At 43.3% G+C, this 19,798-nt stretch overlaps 1 long non-coding RNA gene across 1 annotated transcript; it reads left to right on the forward strand.

The window, feature by feature from the left end:
• The first annotated feature begins 2,795 nt into the window (after positions 1-2,795).
• LOC136179604 (uncharacterized) lies at positions 2,796-10,827 on the forward strand. Its single transcript, XR_010666598.1, has 4 exons — positions 2,796-2,929; positions 9,980-10,087; positions 10,267-10,316; positions 10,673-10,827. It is a non-coding gene; the product is annotated as an uncharacterized lncRNA (long non-coding RNA).
• The last annotated feature ends 8,971 nt before the right edge of the window (positions 10,828-19,798 follow it).

Here is a 19,798-nt window from a genome sequence, read left to right on the forward strand (position 1 = left end):
AGAAGTCAAACAATGTTCTTTTAATTTGAACAATGAATTATATAACATTTTAGGAAAAGATAAATATGATTAATGTCAAATAAACTCCGTCATGATGTCTTGTGTGGTGGTGGTGGTGATGGAGTCTAGACCCTGGTGGTGGTGGTGATACCCCCCCGATGGAGTCTAGACCCTCGCTCCGTGTCTGATCTGGAAATAAATGATCTCAAATATAAAACTTACAGTAAAAAGTAACAGAGCAGTATTGGTAATACAGCGGCCGTTGTCAACAGACTGTTGTCATAGAACCAGGACGGACATGCAGCGCTTTTCTGCCTTGAAAAAATGCTTGGTGGACACGGGGCCTAAGTGTTTATAATTCATAAAATATGTGAACATTTTCTGCGTGATTAAAGGGTTTGCACAACTGTGTGCGTTCAGCTGAGCAGTAGATCTTAACGGTGTGATTTCTGACTGGAGCAGGACCTCCTGATTCTCTCTGATGATAACGCTAAGTTGACAGTTTCCTCAGAGTTGGAAGGTTTGATTCAAGAGCTGTCAGTAACAGATTAGCACGAAGCTTTGTGCCTCTGCTGAAGACATTGACATTTGCCCTCTGCTGCAGGTTAAATGTGATTTCTTTTTTTTTCTGAGTGAAAGAGCATCCTCACCTCCGCTGAATACCTTTCTAATGTTCAGATAGCGTCCTTCTTATCTGCTGATTAGAAAGCCACGGGCTGAACCCTCCTGCAGAAATGTCACGTCCACGACCTTTCCCAAGTTGAGATTCCCTCCGTCAGCCGTGACATTCAGGTAGAGGAAACTATTAAGAGCTGCAGCTTCTCCTCCTGCTCTTACATTCACCTGATTCTGTTTAAACTCGACACGAGGAGATGTCGGCATCTCGCCATTATCCCCAAAACATCAAAAACCCTCTGCACCAATTAAACATTGCTTTTAATGCCGTCTTCTGCTTTATCACTTTCTGTGGTTGAAATGGATTGAATATGCTAAGTATGTTACTTACCTTCCTTGATGTCGTCGGCCCTCTCTGCTTTCTCATCCGAAGACTTTTTAAAAACAGCAGGACTGATTTAAAGAAGCAGGCTGCTCTGCGGCGCCAAAGCTCACCAAAACTAATTTCTATATACTGTAGCTCTAAATAGACAGATGCCAAACTGGGAGGACGTGTGTGATACTGAGATTATGAGAAAGATGCATTTCAAGTATGAAATCAGCACAGCTCGAGTCGTCTGAGGCATTGCTCCGTTTAGCTGGTTGAATGAGCTGAATCCAGACTTCCTGCGGGGACTTTTCATCATCATCATATTGAAAAGGGGTTTAGATGAGACTGTATTTGTTGAACTTGGGGTGAGAACAAGTGTCCCTGTGCGTTCAGTGGCTCTACATTTAATTCCTGTTTTGCCCCTCAGACGGCCCAAAGTGCCATTGATGTGATCATGGTGAATCATGGCGCCCTTAATTATCCTCAATGGCTGCCGGTAATTGGTTTGTCAGCGTTATAAAGCCGGAGCGGGAATTACCATTAAGGGACATAAACAGCAACATTTACTCAAAGGTGGCATTGAGCATAAAGAGGTAATTATGGGTAATTTAGAATTAAGATAGAGACTCTTTAACGGCAGCAGCTGCTGATTGCTGTCATCACGCCGCCACAGTTGGCGAGTTGGACCGTCAGACTCCTCGAGGTGATTCTCTTCCTGGATCTCTTCCATCCGCTGGAATCAAAATCAAAACGTCTAAATTTAACCTAAATACATAAAAAAAAGATGCTCAGCTGTCAGCAGGGGGGGGGGTAATTATATAACATTTTAGGAAAAGTTAAATATGATGAATGTCAAATAAACTCCGTCATGATGTCTTCATGCTCTCAGAGGAGTAACGAGGCTGACAGCAGGATTGGATACCCCCCCCCCCCCCCACCCCGATAGAGTCTAGACCCTGGTGGTGGTGGTGATACCCCCTGATGGAGTCTAGACCCTGGTGGTGGTGGTGATATCCCCCCGATGGAGTCTAGACCCTGGTGGTGGTGATATCCCCCCGATGGAGTCTAGACCCTGGTGGTGGTGATATCCCCCCGATGGAGTCTAGACCCTGGTGGTGGTGATATCCCCCCGATGGAGTCTAGACCCTCGCTCCGTGTCTGATCTGGAACATACTGATCTACAAATCAAACATACTGAAATCTATTTCTCACATACCAAAAGACATGAAAGAATTAAGTTTTCAACGCACCCTGAGAGTCCGTCCCGAGAGTTGTGTTCTTTAAGTCGTGTTGCGGTGCTTGTCGACCTTGTGGATAAAAAAAACCCACAGATGTCATGAACTGACTCAGACTGAGGGATAGAAAAGGTGCCAGCTCACTCTGTGCAGCCGAGCCTGTAAGGTCAGCTATCCTTCAGGAGCTCAGTCCTGACAGCTAAAGAGAGCAAAGAGAACCCTCCTGTGTGCCCAAAAACTACAGTGAAACAAAGTGTGCAGGAGGTCGACCTGTTCCTGCAGCTCACACAGACTCTCTGTAGGTAATAACAGCTCTCAGCTTTGACCTTCTGAGCTCTCGCAGCGGCAATAGGAGTGCTGCACAGATGAAACCTTGAGGTTTTCAGAAACACAAGTATAGAAGAGTGTGTGTGTGTGTGTGTGTGTGTGTGTGTGTGTGTGTGTGTGTGTGTGTGTGTGTGTGTGACAGCGTCACTGCTCTTTCACTGCTTCCTGTCCTCAGCTCGGCACACCGACGCAAACACTTCTTTCAGTTCTGCTCAAGGGTGCAATTTCCGCCAAGATCTGCTCGTATGTTATTCCTGACAAAAGTCTCTGAACAGTTTGTCCTGACTGCCTGAAGTCCAGGTGATGAAACTGTCCGAACATCCACATCATTCTTCACTTGTGTGGATGACGATTAGGAAGAGAGGGAATCTAATTTACTCAGGTAAAGTTGCAATTAATTACCGCTGTTTGCATAATGTTGCTGTAAGACCTTCTCACTGTCGGGGGAATCTTTGAATTAAACATGACTGAAGAAGGAAAATGTTAATGCCACTTATTTGACTGACTTCCTGTAACACGTCGAGATATTATCAGTTTGATTCATTGCATGTTTGTAGCTGCTGGAGGGAGAGTTCCCCGTCTCTGGCAGTGAAGGTGAGAAGAGAAAACGTTCCATGACTAGCACCTTGTTATTCCTTACTGTTAATATGCACGGCCACGCTCAGGTTCCACAAACAAGTGAACCACTGCAGGCGCTCTGACAGCTGCTGCTGCCACCGTCTTTATTGGTTATGAAAAGAATTCACAGAGTTTACATTTGAGGCTCGTTTATTACTCTTAGGAGAGAAACCAGAAAGGAAACAGTTTGAAAAATGATGCAGGGCGACTGAAGAGAAGAACAAAGTATGCATTGTAATGACTGCAACATAATCGTAAAGGGCCCGATCAGAGGAAGTCCAATATTTTATATACAGCAACTGAACTAAACTGATGAGTGAAGGGTTAAAAAGTTTTATTTTTAGCTGCAAAGAGCTGTCACATTACATCACAGGACACGGGAGTTGCTGCTCGACCATGCCTAGATTCCTCCGTTTATTGTGTGTTCGATGTTTTTCTTAAAGTTTTTAAGAGAATCCTTTAGAGACAGCATTATTTCCAAAAGCCAACAAAATATGCTCAGAGACCTGCGGTGGGCGCCAGAGCTCACCAGACCAAATTCCCACATACTGATGCTTTAAGAAGTAGATGTACTTTATTAATCCTGCAAGGGGAGATCACATTTTTACACTCTGTTGTTGAACATGCTACACACACACACACATGCACAAACAGGATCCTGTGGACATGCAGTGATGGAGAGATGTCAGAGTGAGGGGGGTGCACACAGCGAGCGCTCCTGAGCTGTTGGTTGGGGGGTTCAGAGAGGTGCCAGTTCACCTCCGGTGCTCAGGATGTGAACTGGCACCTCTCCAGCCACCAGAGCAATGTCCAGACTTGGTACGCACCGGGACTTGAACCGGCAACCCACCAAGCCCCTACAGACTGCCGGCCCTCTTTGAGGCTGAGTTGGCACAGGCTCTGCTCGGACTGGTCGATCGGTCTTGGTGGTGGGCACCAATCAGACGCTACAAGGGCTGCACAGCACAGGTGGATGGCATCAGCATCAACCTGAGGGACACACCAGTTGCCAACACGCGCGCACACACACACACACACACACACACACACACACACACACACACACACACACACACACACACACACACACACACACACACACACACACTAGAACTGACTAAATTTACATGACTGGCAGTGAGATGCTAATCAACCTCCACCCTGTAAACATTTCCAAACACTGAGCAGATGGCGTGAATGGTGGGTGATAGAAAGGATTTAACGGGCTCTTTTCTGGGTGATGATGCTGTGAAGACAGGCAGTTGGTTGCATATGGATCAGTCTCACATGATGCACAGATTTCAGATGTCCATGTGTTCAGCCGCCTGGTGACGACAACCTTTGTGCCTTCTGCAGCTAACAGCCTCATCAGTAAACAGTTTGGATGTCTAACACAACTCAGGAGACGGACTCTCAGGGTGCGTTGAAAACTTAATTCTTTCATGTCGTTTGATATGTGAAAAATAGATTTCAGTATGTTTGTAAGCCAGTATGTATGTATGTATAAAAAGAAAAGCTAGGTATAAAATTTCTGTACAGATAAATATATTGCACATTTGTGATTTGTGTTGGTGAGATTAGGGGGATGTGCTCTCTTCATCCGACGCAGAAAGTGCATGCGCTGCTGAGCTTTTTTAACAAGAGCGCCGGCGTGAAGGGACCAGGTCAGAGTGTCTGTTATCTGCACCCCCAGGAACTTTGTGCTGCTTACTCTCTCCACTGCTGTGCCGTTGATGAGGAGTGGTGTGTGGCTGGGCTGGCGCCTCCTGAAGTCGACGATGATCTCTTTGGTTTTATTGACGTTCAGGTCCAGGTTGTTGGTTCTGCACCAGTCAACCAGATGTTTCACCTCCTCTCTGTAGTCCATGTCGTTGTTATCACGGATGAGGCCCACTACTGTTGTGTCATCTGTGAACTTCACGATGTGGTTAGTAGTGGTCCTGGCGCAGCAGTCATGGGTCATCAGGGTGAACAGCAGCAGACTCAACCCTGAGGGGAGCCGGTGCTCAGTGAGATGACACTGGAGGTGTTGTTGCCCACCCGCACAGACTGGGGTCTGTTTGTGAGGAAGTCAAGCAGCCAGTTACACAGGGGGGTGCTGAAACCAAGGGGGGCCAGTTTGCTCACCAGATGCTGCGGGATGATCGTATTGAACGCCGAGCTGAAGTCCAGAAACAACATCCGGAGTGCAGGGGAGATGGCCTCCTCTGTGGAGCGGTTAGGGCGGTAAGCAAACTGGTACGGGTCGAATGTGGGGGGAAGTCTGGAGACAATGTGGTCCTTTACCAGCCTCTCAAAGCACTTCATCATAATAGGGGTTAGTGCTACGGGGCGGGAGTCATTGAGTGAGGAGATTGTGGATTTTTTAGGCACTGGTATAATTCCTCAACCTATCTCTAAGGCTGAGTCCAGACACCTACAGAAGAAACCACGATCTCATTCACCCGGTTCCTACCCAACAACTCACGACCATATAAGGTGTTCAACACCCGCAATACTGCTGATGCTGCACCAATCTGTCTGTCAATCTCCCAGTTCATCTAACCCTTGAACTCCTTCACTTGAGGCAGAGACTCACTCGCCATCCGGACCGAGAAATCCATCGTTTTCCTGCAGAGAACCATGGCCTCGGACTCGGAGGTGCTGACCCTCATTGCGACTGCTTCGGCTGCAAAACGCCCCGATGCAGCCTGCAGGTTCCAGCAAGAAGGAGCAAAATGATCTGCAAAAAGAGGAGATGAAATTATCAGGTCACCAAACAGGAAAGAGCGAAAAATCAAGTTTATTTGTATAGCACATTTTAAACAGCTCATTAAAGTGCTTTACAGACGAGGCGAGCAGTGACAGACGCCCTTCAGTGTTTTTTGTAAGATACAGACACTTCTTCTTGGCAGACAGAATCATTTCTTAATCACTCCTTTTCATTTTGAAGTGTTCCCACCAACTAGATCTCATTTGGTCTTCAAATACAAGAATGACCTTTAAAAAAAAAGACAAAACTCTGGTCTCCATTCCTTCGACTCCTGTGAATTAGAGTTGAGAAAAGTTTATTTCCTCCATGATGAGGAGCGTTGAAGACTTTTCAGAGCCCTTTGGCATTCAGTAGGTAAGTGCTGAGGGAGTTTCAGAGGGCAGCTGCCTTGCCCTGGAGAGTCTGAGATGGAGGAGACAAACTTTTATCAGAGCTTCGGGAGCACGGTGAGAGAAAAAGAGCAGCTCTGCATTTAGCTCCATCCCCTGTTGTCACTCTGAAGAGGAGAAGAGGTCAGGGTAACAAAGAGAGCGGGACTGGATCTGACTGGTGACCTCGCCGTTGTTTTGATTCCTCCATTAACGGGCGAAGACCTCCTCAGACTTCTCTGCTCCTGATATACAAAAACATCACCGGACTGCATGACCTGCGCACACATAGAGCGCAGGTGTATGGGGAGCTGTGCAGTCCAATAAAGCAGCGTGCAGCTCGAAGTGGTGCTGTCCTCTCTGATTATCCTCTGATTACACACATGCAGCGTAAACACTCGAGGCTAATCACTTTCTATCTGTGCAGCCCTGTTGTTTCTAACTACTTTAAATTTACCAGGTTAATTATATTTAAACTTGTTTTCATGCTTATTAATTGGAGAAACATCACAGCAGGCTGGAGTAATTCTCTGGAGGTCATATTTCCTGCCTTCGATTTGTGTCTGACTCAATCCAACAGAAGAAGTTCACTTTGGTCCTTTAAGCAGAGAGAGGTCAATAGTGGGAACACAAGAATCGACCACTTTCTCCCAGAAGTGGAGTCTGTTTTATCCAGAGAAAGTGTAATGGCTGTTTGTGTGGCTGAGAAACCAGAAGTCAAAGCTGACAGATTGTTGCTTCTGAACCTTGAGGGTATCTTGGGACTGAAAAATTGGGATTCAAGTTTGGACAGCGAGCGTCCGATGCTGTGTGATGCAACGTGTTATGTAACGGCTCGGGTGGTGTCAGGACGCTGCACGCCTCATAAAATCAGGAAGACTTCCTTTAACATTCTCTGTGAATCAATAGACGGACAACTGAATCACAGCAGTCACAGATATTAGACTTACACTTGTCTGCTCTCTTCATCTACATGTCTGCCTTCCATCAATGATTAAACCTCCACAGCTTAAATCTCGCTGACATCAAACCACATGAAGGAGGAGGACGGCTGTCAGAAGTGTGACTGATCATTTCATATCAAGATTTGAGAAGTCAGAGCTCAAAAAAATGTGAAATGTGCTTAAAAAGGGAAAAGCTATGTTTGAGAAGGGCAAGAAACAGAGCTGACTAGACTTTATTTTAGAACCAAATGTAAACAGATATCTTCAAACTATTATTTCTCTTTTAAATTGAGCTTTAAGCTAGTCTTTGAGCTAGTTTCTACTTTAAAGTAAGACTATACAACTTTTTGATCCAGTAGATGTCATCCTTGAGCTCCAGCATGAAACCAAAACAAACTGCTGTTTGGCCACACCTCCTCCATACTGAAGCCTCCGCTCTCCTCCAGAGACACACCTCCAACCCCCCTCCACTCACGTTTGCACAAAGAATACGGCTCTTTCTCCTTTCCTAAACTCTACAATCCAGGTCTACACTCCCTCTCGCTCACTACGCTCGGGCAATGAAAGGCGTCTGATCCAACCTTCACAACAGGGCCCTAAGTAACTAACTAGACTCTGGTCACTTCCTGTCAGCACCTGTGCTCCGTCTCTGGTCACTTCCTGTCAGCGCCTTTGTGTCCGTTCAGACCATAGACTGTAAAAATAATGGACGGGACAAGGTCCCCGGTCTAGTGAAGCTTTTATTTTTAGAGCTCCCCCTACTGACTGGCTGCAGTATAGGTCATAAACCCTGCCTCCTCAATGATAACAGATGGGATGTGGGTCAAACTGTAAAGTTAAAATACTCGTCACAAACCTAAACTCTGCTGTGATCATTAGTTATTATCACACTACATTGTGTTCAAGTGCTCATTTTTCTGTGAAGTTTGTTTTAAATAAGTTATTTGAGGTTTAAAAACGGGATTTTACGTCATATTTGACGATGATTGACGGCCGCCGATCTTGCGTAGCTCTCTTTGTGAATAGCAAAAGTTACGTAGTGAAGGAAAGCCGAGACGCCATTGAATTTTTCCGTTCAGTTTTTTTGTCTTTTTTGAGCTGGCAAAATGAGTTGTTCTGCAGTAAACTGTTCTAACCGACCTGTGGGAGCTAAGGGATCTTTGCAGCTTTTTCGGTAAGTAAAAAGTGTGATTTATGTGTCAATGGTTAAAGTCGTTATCTAGCTAGCTAACACATAAGCAGTCTAAGGTTAGCTGAAATGTTGTAAAGCTAGGTTACTTATCCGGCATTATTTATCTTTTTATTTTATTTTATTAAAATGAGCAAACCTAATAACTGACATGCTATGTTTCTTGATATTGTTATGTCGTTATAGTGATTGAAATTGTATTTAAAACCAAGAATCGTAATATAAAATCCGCTCACAGATGCGGTTCATTGACTGTACAGTTATTTTACAGCAAAAATAAATAGTCTGGTAAGGTCTCAAAAAAGTATCGAGGGCAAAAACAAAGTCACATAATTTAAATCTGGCCTGCATCATTACTAATGTGTACATGTTTACAGTCTGAGTGATAAGTGGGCTATACCGAGAGTAACAGGTTTTACTTTCACCGTGCAGGCTGAAATTCAAAGTACTATATACGAGGGTAGAATATTTATCTATGTATCCAGATAAAACTAAAGGTAAGATCTGATTTAATATAATTGTTACTGATTTAAGAGACTAACCGAAACGTGAACACAAACATCAACAACCGGCGGCGGTGTAATGTAATATTAACCGAGCATCATGCTGCTTAAATTGATAAATATTCTGCATTGTCTTCCACACACCAATTCAACAGTCACAAGTTGATCATATTGTAAATTTAATGACGCTCATTGAGAAATTGTTCTAAAAATTGACAAAACCTGACAAACATTGCGGTGATTATGACGGTGTCTGTATTTAACACCTTTGAAAGGAAGGTGTTAACCCAGGAGACCAGTGTTACACACAACATGCTGCTGTTATTGTAGTTAGGAGGAGACAAAGGCACAATAAAAGAAGACATAAAGATTGCGTTTTTCCCCACACATGTTAATATGTTTTAAATGGGATGCATTTATTTTTGATTTCGCTTCAATAATCGTTAACGAAGAGAAACACCATGATTAAACTACAGGCTATTGTTGCCTTTGTATAGCCAAAGAAAACTGAATATTCTCAGCCTCTGCATTCAAACCAATTTCAACATTGACATTTATGTCTTCCTATTTCCTTCTTTTCACCAACATTATATTTTAAACTGGGATTTCCTTTTTCTCGGGTTGCGCGTCTCTATGGTCTCTCCCCCAGCTCGCCCCCTCCGGTGCTCTCCTCTCCATAATGCGCTCGTCTCCTCCTTCTAAAGCTGCTGATACTCTGTAGGACGCTTTGATTGGGGCACCTCACCAATAAAATACTATTTTATATTTTATAAGCAGTTTGCCACCACACTGCACTTTTACTTTAACAAAGCTTCACCACACAGTCACACCATCCGCACAACTGATCCAGGATTTACTGTAGCATCTTTTACAGCACTAAAAGGTCATGTACAGGCAAACAGAGAGAAGGGAAAAGAAACAATCTGTGCTCTCAAATAACAAAGCAGTCTCAAATCTTTTTGAGGAATTACAGCTAAAATTTTTTTACTTTGCATACAGTACATCCTCTGATAAATAGACTGAAGTACTTTGATTGCATTTCTGTGGTGTTCCTGTAGGTGACCATGATGCAGCCAGACTGAAGCAGCAGGTTGTGAAGGTGGACGCCATCATCTTGTCTTTGCAGTGCTGATTCTGAAGAGCATGTCTTCACAAAGGACTCAAAGGTAAAATGATCTCTTATATGATTGGACCGTTTTATTGTAACCGCTATCAGCATCAAAGTAATTTTAGTAACAATTTATACTCTTTCTTAAAATGTAAGGAAGACTATCAGAAGATTTTAACAGCCTATATGGTTCTGCTAGAAGTTCATGTTTAAATTGTTCTTCTTTCTGTCTTCAAGGAAATCAATGCACAAAGGAAACAGCAGTCCAAACTCTGATTCCAGCTCCGGTGAGGTTCTGCACACAAATTGGCTGTCCGATTATATGAGAATATTTAACATTAGTTTAATTTATCAGGCTGGCCCATGTGATGACAGTTTACAATAATCTTCAATAGAAAGTGGCAGGAACACTTTTGTCTTAAAACATAAATTCATAAAGCTGATCATATTATTGGATTCATCATGTCTTATTATATATTTTGTTTTTCCTCTTAAATAGTTCTCCTGTCTTAAAAACAAACTTTAGAACCTGAAGTTTAGCAGAACCTCAGGACAGATCTGATTTCAGGTCTGAGGCATAAACATCACAGTAAAATTCATTATACTTTACATTTAACTCCATGATTGTTTTTCTTTATTACAGAAGATTCCCTCAGATTCAGATCCATCAGCAACCCCTGACAACATAGAGGACTCGTCCCGTTTCCTGTCCTCTCTCGATGGAGTTCTTCTCTTCAGTCATTAACTCTTAAAAACAGCAGCACAAAATGCCAGACTGTTTGACAAGTCTGTGATTGAATAAATTGAAATGGGATCTCATGCGTATCTTGCTATGCTTATTGGCTTTAAATGTTTAATATTAAATACGTTTGAAGGCCATTTATCTCAGACGAGACAAGGTGAGCTCGTCTGTTAACTTTGCTTTTGTCTTAGCTGTTGTTGGTCAAGAAGAAATTAATGTCAGTTCAAGGCCTTTTCAAATGTGAGCTATAAACTTAACTGCTAAATTATTGTACTGTGACCAACACTTTGTCGTGCTCCAGTTAATCAGAGACAGTCATGTCAGATTTTTAAAAAGTTTATTTAAACATTTTATGAAAAGAAATCTTCAATAAACAACCCCTGGTTTCATTAACCATGTGGAAAATAAGTAAGGGAGACCATCAGGTCGAATTGCTGGGACAAAGTATAAAAAATAATTTACCCAAGAAATCCCAAGAAAAATCAAATAAAGTAAAGAGATCCTGGATGATTTTTTGACTGTTAAAATATGATGGAAAAGCAAATTCAACACAACCCTCCAGCATCTGGCCTTTCAAACACATGGCAACATCATGTAAAGAAAAATAGCACCATTGAATATTGACCTGGATCTCTGCGTTTTATCTGAGGATGACTATGGTAGCCTTCTCACTGTTCACTGTCACAAAGCACCAGACTCTGTCCACCTTCTTCAGTTGTGCAGACGTCGATCAGGTCCTCTGGGTGATGGCAGAGAGGACTCTTCATCTGGGAGAGCTGCTGGTATAAGGTCATTTCTACCACAGCGGATGAGCAGGGCATCTGGCACAGCTCTTAGTCCAAGCACAGGTGAAAAAAAGGAGGAGGTTCCTTCAAACTAACCGACCCCAGCCTGACCTCTGTAACAGGTGTGCAGATGAAGGTTGAAATGAGTTATTTTTAGGTTCTGTTGATTGTAATATGGGAAAGAAAACATCACCTTTCTATTTAACATTTAGCTGGTGTATGACTCAGTGTGATTTTTAATTTTAGAAGACTGTATTGTTAACAATAGCTTGTTTTGACAATCCTCTAATGAAACTTCAAAACAATCATAGGATATAAACTTTTAACAGATGATTTTAACTTACACTTCACCTCTGTGGAAGATGTCAGACCAGCTGCTTTTATCTCATTTTTGCCTAAATGAAGATACAAAAAACAATTGATTTACTGTTCACTTAAATATATTAGAAAAGGAGACTTGAATCGCATTGCAAACTACCAGTTTCTAACAAAATACAACATATCTTACCACCTATAGCCTACGGTCTGTGGTGCTAACCTAGCTTAAATATATCTTAAATATAGAACGATTTCGGCAAAAACAGAGGACCCAGCAGCCCACGTATTTTCAATAATGATCAAAATAGCGGGATTTTTTAAAACAGTGTGTTTAAATATTAGACTTTGAATACGGTGGTTTGTTGTACTTACACATTTCTTAATCGTAGACTGGCAGAACGCTTTCCAGCGTAGCTGGGCTGCGTAAGTCATCAGGGCAGTACGCTGGGCGGGGCGTGTTACCAGGGCTCCTGCCCCCGGACCCTACTGCGCAGACTCTGGCTCCAAATGACGTCAAAATCGCAAGATGGAAGCGCCCCTAAGCGGCGTATTTTGGCTTCAAGAACATTGAGTGGGAACAGCTACAGTGCGCGCCCACTGGTTCAGACTTACCCGCAATTCACACATACTCCGTGCGCGCCGTGGTCCGTCAGCGCCGCGGTTTCGCTCCGTCAGACGGCTCGCGCCCATTCACACTGGATCCGTCTCTGGAGCGGAGCGCACTCCACAGCAGCTGGATACGGGAGATCACAGGAGAACCACATGTTCCTGCGGGAATTGTGAAACCACGCGATAATAACCATGTATAAAGAAGTAACAACATGTAAGCAACGGACACTTTACCTTTCAGAGGTCGATTTGCAGTTCACTTAGAGTTCATTCCGTGATTTTGGGCTTCTACCATGGGTAAGTATGTTAGGTTATTCAAAGATAATTGTTTTTAAAATGTTTTAATTGTGTTAGCTGTTAATAATTATAATATTATTTTCTTGTTTGTTGTTCTGTAACCTATAGACATCATAGACAGTAAATAGACACATTTCAAGTCCTGTTTTGAGGCTTCTTTTTACATGTCTGATCAATAGTTATTTCTTATCTATATTTTACATACAGTTCCTGTGAGCAGAAGGAGAATGGTTGCATTTCTTCTGCTACTGGACACAGTACAAAGGAGAGGTAGAAGGAGCAGGCTTTGGGTGCATCCTTTCAACCAGCGAAGGAGAGAACAAGGAGATTTTCATCATCTTGTGGCTGAGCTGAGGCTGAACAGCCAACGCCATCACCAGTATTTCCGGATGAGTGCTGAGCAGATGGATGGACTTCTGACCCTTATTGGCCCTGAACTGACCAGACGATCTACAACCTACAGAGCAGCCATAGACCCTAAACAGAGACTGGCTGTTGGACTGAGGTAAGCATCAATCTGTAGGCAATCATGAATCTAAAGAACAATAAATCACCAGGTGTGTGAAACCTTTTAATCATATAAATAACACCCCAATAAAAAAACACAATTTAAATACAGAAAATAGAAAACTCACAAAGTATCTAATAACTAATTAACCACACACATTCAAAATACTATTAACAATTTAAAAAATCTTTATAGACCCTCCAGGGCCTTCGTCTTCCCCGTCTTGTGGGTAAGCAGCACTCGAGGCCAGCATGTTTGTAAAGGGCCCTATTGGTCTTGTCATTGTCTGAGGGGGTTGGGTAACAGGCAGAAAACTTACTGGCCTGATGGCTTGAGTTGAGTGTCCTGTTACAGGCGGAGGAGGTTGTAGTGTATGTGGGGGAGGATAATGGGGTTGCCAGCTTGATGAATGTGGGTGGGGGGCAGAAGGTTGTTGATGTTGAGTCCTTTACAAATTGTGTAAAGTTTGTAACAATATTATTTTTGCCTCTTGTCTCTTGTCTTTGTCAAGGCGGTGCAACATTGGCATCAAGCTTAGTGCAAAGTGATATGATTCACCAACCTCATTATCTGGCATATAGGGTTTAGGGGCAGCCTCTTGCAAAATGGAAATGAGCCTCTCCCCAATGTCTGATGTGTGTGCTCTCTGGCTCCTTCTGGTGTCCTTTCCTGTTTTGGGTGTTGGTTTTCTAGATGTTGTCCACTCCATGGGGCTGCGTGACCTTGAGGGCCTTTCTCTCTCCCCAGAGGTTGAGGGTAATGCCAGTGATGGGGCAGGGGATGGAGTCATGGTCCTCTGTGGATTTGGAGCAGTGGAGCACTCAGACCCCAAAAAAAGACAGTGGACTTCCAGATCTTTCCACTTCTGTTTCCATCTGGACCACAGCAGCCAAATTACTCTTTGAACTACAAAAAATAAAAATTAAAAAGACAGGAAAATAAACACCTTTATGTCACAATTGGCAGACTGACATGCAATTTTAATTTACAGACTGTAACAACCTGTTAATTACAACATCAGAAATTATCATTTGTTAGGTAAAAGTAGTAGAAAACACATTGATTTTATAACATACCTTCTTGGCCGATCTTGTGTTTCGGCCGCCGGGGCCGGCGGGGCCGCCGGGACACAAGACCGGCCTGTTGGCAGCAACCATCTCACGGCTATATTGCTATATTGCTGGCCTCCCCAGCAGCAGCTCAGCAGCCGAGACATAAGGCCTGCCTGTCGGCGGCAGTGAGGACGAGGAGCCCGGGCCGGCTCGAGCTGGGGCAGACTGGTAGTGTCGGTGCTCTCACTGTTTGCCTATGGACACAGACATAGAGTCTGTTTTCTGCCAGGAATTTCCAAGATACCAATTCAATTCTGGAATACATCTCCTCCTAAGTTGAGGAAATGTCTGTAAATGTTTTTATTACTATATTTCTGCTGCTATTTTGTATATTTTGGAGAAACTGTAACAATCAAATTTCCCTCTGGGATTAATAAAGTATTTCTGATTCTGATTCTGAAATAGAGGACCTTAGTGGGAGTGGCTGTGCATTCTGGGATTTGGTGTCTTTCATCCACATGAGCCAAAAAGACACTTTCTGCCTTTTCTCGGCCTAGAAGGCACCAACTTCAAAATTTATTTCACATTTCTACTACATGTATGACCCAATCACTTTAACCTCAAGATGCTCCCGCTGCCTGTCTCCCAGCCTCTACCCTCAGTGTGTGAATGTGTATGAATGGATAAGTTAATGCTGATGGCCTCTTTACACAGCAGCCTCTACCATCAGTGTGTGAATGTGTATGAATGAATGAGTTAATACTGATGGTCTTTTCAGAAGGACTGACCTCAAACTCTCTACAGCTTGTGTACCAAAGAGAACATCTGCAACTGTTTATTCATCTTCATTAAAGGGCCAATCAGTAAGATGTGTAGTGAGTGAAATGATAAAGTGAGCTTACTATATGATCATACATTAAGGAAATATGCTATGTTGAAGTGTTGGCTTCTCTGACAACAATGCAGCAGCCAGTATGTCCTCCTTCTAACTTTAGATTCTGGTCCTGAATGCTCTGGATTTGTTTGGACCAGAGAAGGTAGGCGGTTTTAAGGCACCCCCACACGGCCGACCCTCGGGTTGCCAGATATGAGAGCAGTTATCAGGTTAAACCAACAGGTGTTGCAGCGATGGAAGTGGGCAAGAGAACTGGTTCAGATAGAAGTGATTGTACCCGACCTAAAAAGCCTCTGCATGTTTCTAATAAGCTCCACGAGCAGAAACGTGCTCAAACTAGGATCAATATTGGAGATGCTTTTGAAAAATGTAGAGAGGTTAGAACGCAGAAAGGTTTACAGACTGATGCAGAGCTGGCTAAACACTGAAGCTTCAGTGTCCACCACATGGCAACCTGCGTGAGCATCGACTCTAGGGAGGGGGGGACGGGGGGAGACAGCTCTCTACAATGTCTCCAATGAATTTGGACTGCATCAATGTTCTCCTGTGCATACAGCTGCTCACGGCTGCGCTCACACTCCCGAAACAGACCCAGTGGGGCAGGGTGCAACTCAACTCAGGCTGCACGAACAATGTGGAAATTGGCAGTTAGAATAAGTTTAGTCTGAAAGGAAGCTAAAAAACAACTTTAAGAGGACGCACTTTGTTCTGACGATCATTATGTTGCAGACGTTCCAGCCTGTTTCACTGACGCAGACTGAAGGAAACTACTGAAGTCATTTCAAACATGTTCGTACCTGTTAGTGAATATGACCCTCACATAAATGGATTCCTTCTTTTCAAACACTTGAACATCCTTACAAGAAACTTTTAAATATATTGTGCGAGTCATGACTTTCAAATAACTCCACGATTTCCTCTGCACAGGCTCGATGATTCCCACTTGGCATGTCTGACTCTTGATTGTTCAGCTACCAGTGAAAGTCAGATAATGAAGAGCTGACATTCAGAGGGTGTAAACAACCAATCATTAAAATGTTTTAAAGGCAGTTCAACAGAGCAGCAAAACACTCGGTTTACCTCTGATCACAACGGAAAACATCATCAATTTTCTCTCCGTTTCCTTCTGTAGATTCAGAGCAGAAACAAATACCAGAGCGCGCTCCATGGAGACAAATTAAAAGTGAGAAGATAAAATGTAAAGTGAGATAAAGCTGCAGAGGTCGGGTTTGTTTTCAAATTGGGAACAAACAGAAGCTCTGATTACATCAAACTGGAAAGAGGGAGAAAGAAATCCAATCCACGACCTTTCAGAAGTGATGAGACTGCAGCTGCAGACGACATCATCTGTCATTATCGTTAAATGAAGGTTTGTCTGTCAAGTGTTCAGCTCAAAGTTTGGGAAGAAAACTGGTGTTCAAGTGATTAATATTCTTTGCTTTGAAACAAAAACATGTTTTCTAAAAAACACTTTTTTCTTTAAAGTTTCTCCTCTAGTACACCTTTCATGTTGTCATTCTGTATAGAGCAGCTTTGCATGATTCTAAAACCTCAGTCAGTTAAAACCAAAGACCGTAAATATGAATGTTTTAAGACTGAGTGACATCACCCATCTGTCCCTGCAAGGGGCGCTGGAGTCCCATTGATGGGGTCTCCATGCTGGAAATGCTGTCTCAGTCTAACTTTCAGTCAACTTAATGAGAGGCTAAGAGCTGGAGCTGAGGCGAGTTTTAAGCCTCCAGAACAAACCGTTACACCGTGCCCGCCTGCCAATCAGGTCAGCTACACGCCTTATAGAGAACAAGAGTTGGTGTTTAAATGTAGTGACTAACTTATGTTGTTTTCAGTTACGTTTTGTCTCCATTTTAAGTTGTTAATATATACTTTGTTAGCATTTCTGAATTCCCCGTCAGTTTTTTCTTCATTCCTAGTTTAACATTTTTCATCTCGGCGGAACGTAACATGACATTTCATAAGAACTCTCAGGTAGTTCAGTGCACAAACATAATTAGAAGATGTCAGGTATGAAGGTACCACACCTACAGGTCGCTCTATAAATCGATACGTCCTGTTCTCGGCGGGCAGCGGTGTGGTGGTTTCTGTTTAACTCCAGGGTTACGGCCGTGTTGTGATGTGCTTTTCTGTGTGTGCTCTTGCTGATACGAGGGTTTAAGTGTGCCCTCTCTAAATATTGGCAGAGGCAGTTTACCTGAGTGTGATAATGAAATGAAAACGTGGAGATAACAGACGTGTTTGCAGGAGGTCGTAATGAGGAGCTGACTGGCTGCAGGTACACAAACACACCTGCTGCTTTACTGCTGTTTTGCACGGTTTGATCTGATCTTATCCCACTGCAGCGACAGGGAGGACGCCACAGGAGAGGTTGAGGTGCATGAGATATCTGTTATCATTTTATTTAGTTATTTTCCTGCTAAATTAAATTTGAGGTCTTTTTCATTTCAGATATGCGCTCTGTTTCTTCTTTAACTTTCTCACATTTTTCTAATAAACAATATGCACTACATAATAATTTTCAAACTTCTGGGAAATCCTTCTGAAATTAGTGTCTGTAGCATGCAGCATGAAGAACTACAAGATTACAGGAAAACTACGAGATCACAAGAGAACTACAAGATCACAGGAGAACTACAAGATCACTCGGGAATAAAGAGAAAAACGTGAAAATAACATGTTGCTTGTCTTTCTGAGGATGATTTGTTGTTCATTCTGAGCCTGTTTTGACATAATGTTGATAAAGTGATGAAAAATACGATAAGGATTCAGTATATTGTGTTTTATTTTGAAATTGACTAGACTCTCTGTCTTACTTCCTATCCTTGTGGATCTATTCTGTCGACGCATACAGAGTGTTGGGTCAGTGTCTGAAAACAATGTCAACAAGAGGTGGGCAAATAGGCAAAACAACTGCATAAGCATCAAACGCGCTGCAAGTACAGAAACAAAACTTAATTCAAAACACACACAACCAGAAAACAACTGCAAACACAGAAACGCTGCAAGTTCAGCCTTAAACGGAAGTGCTCCAGGCCTGTAGGGGCGCTGTGGAACTGTTTATTTAGCCTACGGGAGAGAGTAAGAGAGACAGTTAGGATCAGAAAGGTATGTTTAGATAGGGAAGTTGTATCGTTGAAAGACACAGGATAACTTCGGTGTTACTGAAACGCGGAGATAAAGCGAGTCCGACCGGGATTTTTACATCAGGGACGAGAGCCGAATGTGGGTCCGTGGCTGCAGCCCCGGGATGCCTGAAGCGAGTGCTAGCTATCCCTAACTGCAACTTATCCCTCTGCACCCGCATTACCAGCCTGACACTTCGTGCTTTCGCCATCCCCGGTGTCCGTGTTGAACTCGCTACTCATCTCTTTAAAACAATTTAACATTCTCCATGTCATCAAACACTGACACTTCACCCACGGAGAGCCCTCTGCCCCGGGCCTGACAAGTTCAAAATCCTGGCGGACGGAAGTCCCGTAGCCTACTCAAGCCGGGCAACGGTGCCGGTAGCTGGGCAGCCAATAGATGGCTGCCCTGCTGTCTATAGATAAATTGTTTGTCGTCCATTCCAATGCAAAGTACGTGTTGGAGAAGTGAACGGATCGTTTTAAATGTTTGAGTATTAGACTTAAATCCGTCCTGACTCACATATCGAGATGTCCTTGAGGCTGAGACCAACTGTGAAAATAAACTGATTTAAAGTTCTGAAAGGAGCCAGGGGAAGTGGCTGTGTTGAGGGTTTACATTTCATTCCATTTAATCAGCATATTCCCCTCAGTGGCAGCACTCTCTGAGTCCTGTGGTATTGGTTTGTGACTGCCCTGAAGCAGAAACTCTCAGCCAGTGGGAAATAATTGGTCGGCCACAGACCGACTTAAAGCCTTAACACCAGAGGATTCAAACAGATCAACCCCCCACCCCAACCGCCATCCTTCATACACAGAAGGGATTTGATACCAGCAGGGCCAAGCTGTGCTCCTTTTCAAGTTCAGAAACGCTCTGAAAGAGAAACTTTGATCAGTGTACAGGGCAGGGGGGGATGGGGAGAAACAGAGACTGCAGAGATGGAAAGAAGTCATAACACAAAAACGAAGCAGATAAGGCGTCTTTGTTTGAAAATGAAACCAATGCAAGAGCATCAAATGGCCTGCAGGGGGCGCCTCCAGATGTTGCCAAAAGAAGTCTGATTGAATTTAAAGGTAACGTGTTCTTTTACGACAAATAAACTTCCTTGAATCCTCAAATAATATCCATCATGTTTGGTTTTCACAGCTGGAACTCTAAAGTGAGCACAAAATTAATAACAGAAATCTGAACTTCTAGAAAGTCTGATGTTTCAGACGCACTTTTAATACCTATTTTTTAATCTGAAATGTGGATTTCTTCAAATATACTGATGTGACCAATATAACTGAATAAAATGCTGAAACGTGCACCGCCATGACTGCAAGTGCAGCAATCGCAAACATCCCAACTGCACGCCACCTGACACGATTGGATATTCACACTCATTCAATGTGTTTTTCGAGCTCTGCTGGGAAACAGCAA

This window comes from Labrus bergylta, chromosome 7 (assembly GCF_963930695.1).
Source record: "Labrus bergylta chromosome 7, fLabBer1.1, whole genome shotgun sequence".
Classification (NCBI taxonomy): domain Eukaryota; kingdom Metazoa; phylum Chordata; class Actinopteri; order Labriformes; family Labridae; genus Labrus; species Labrus bergylta.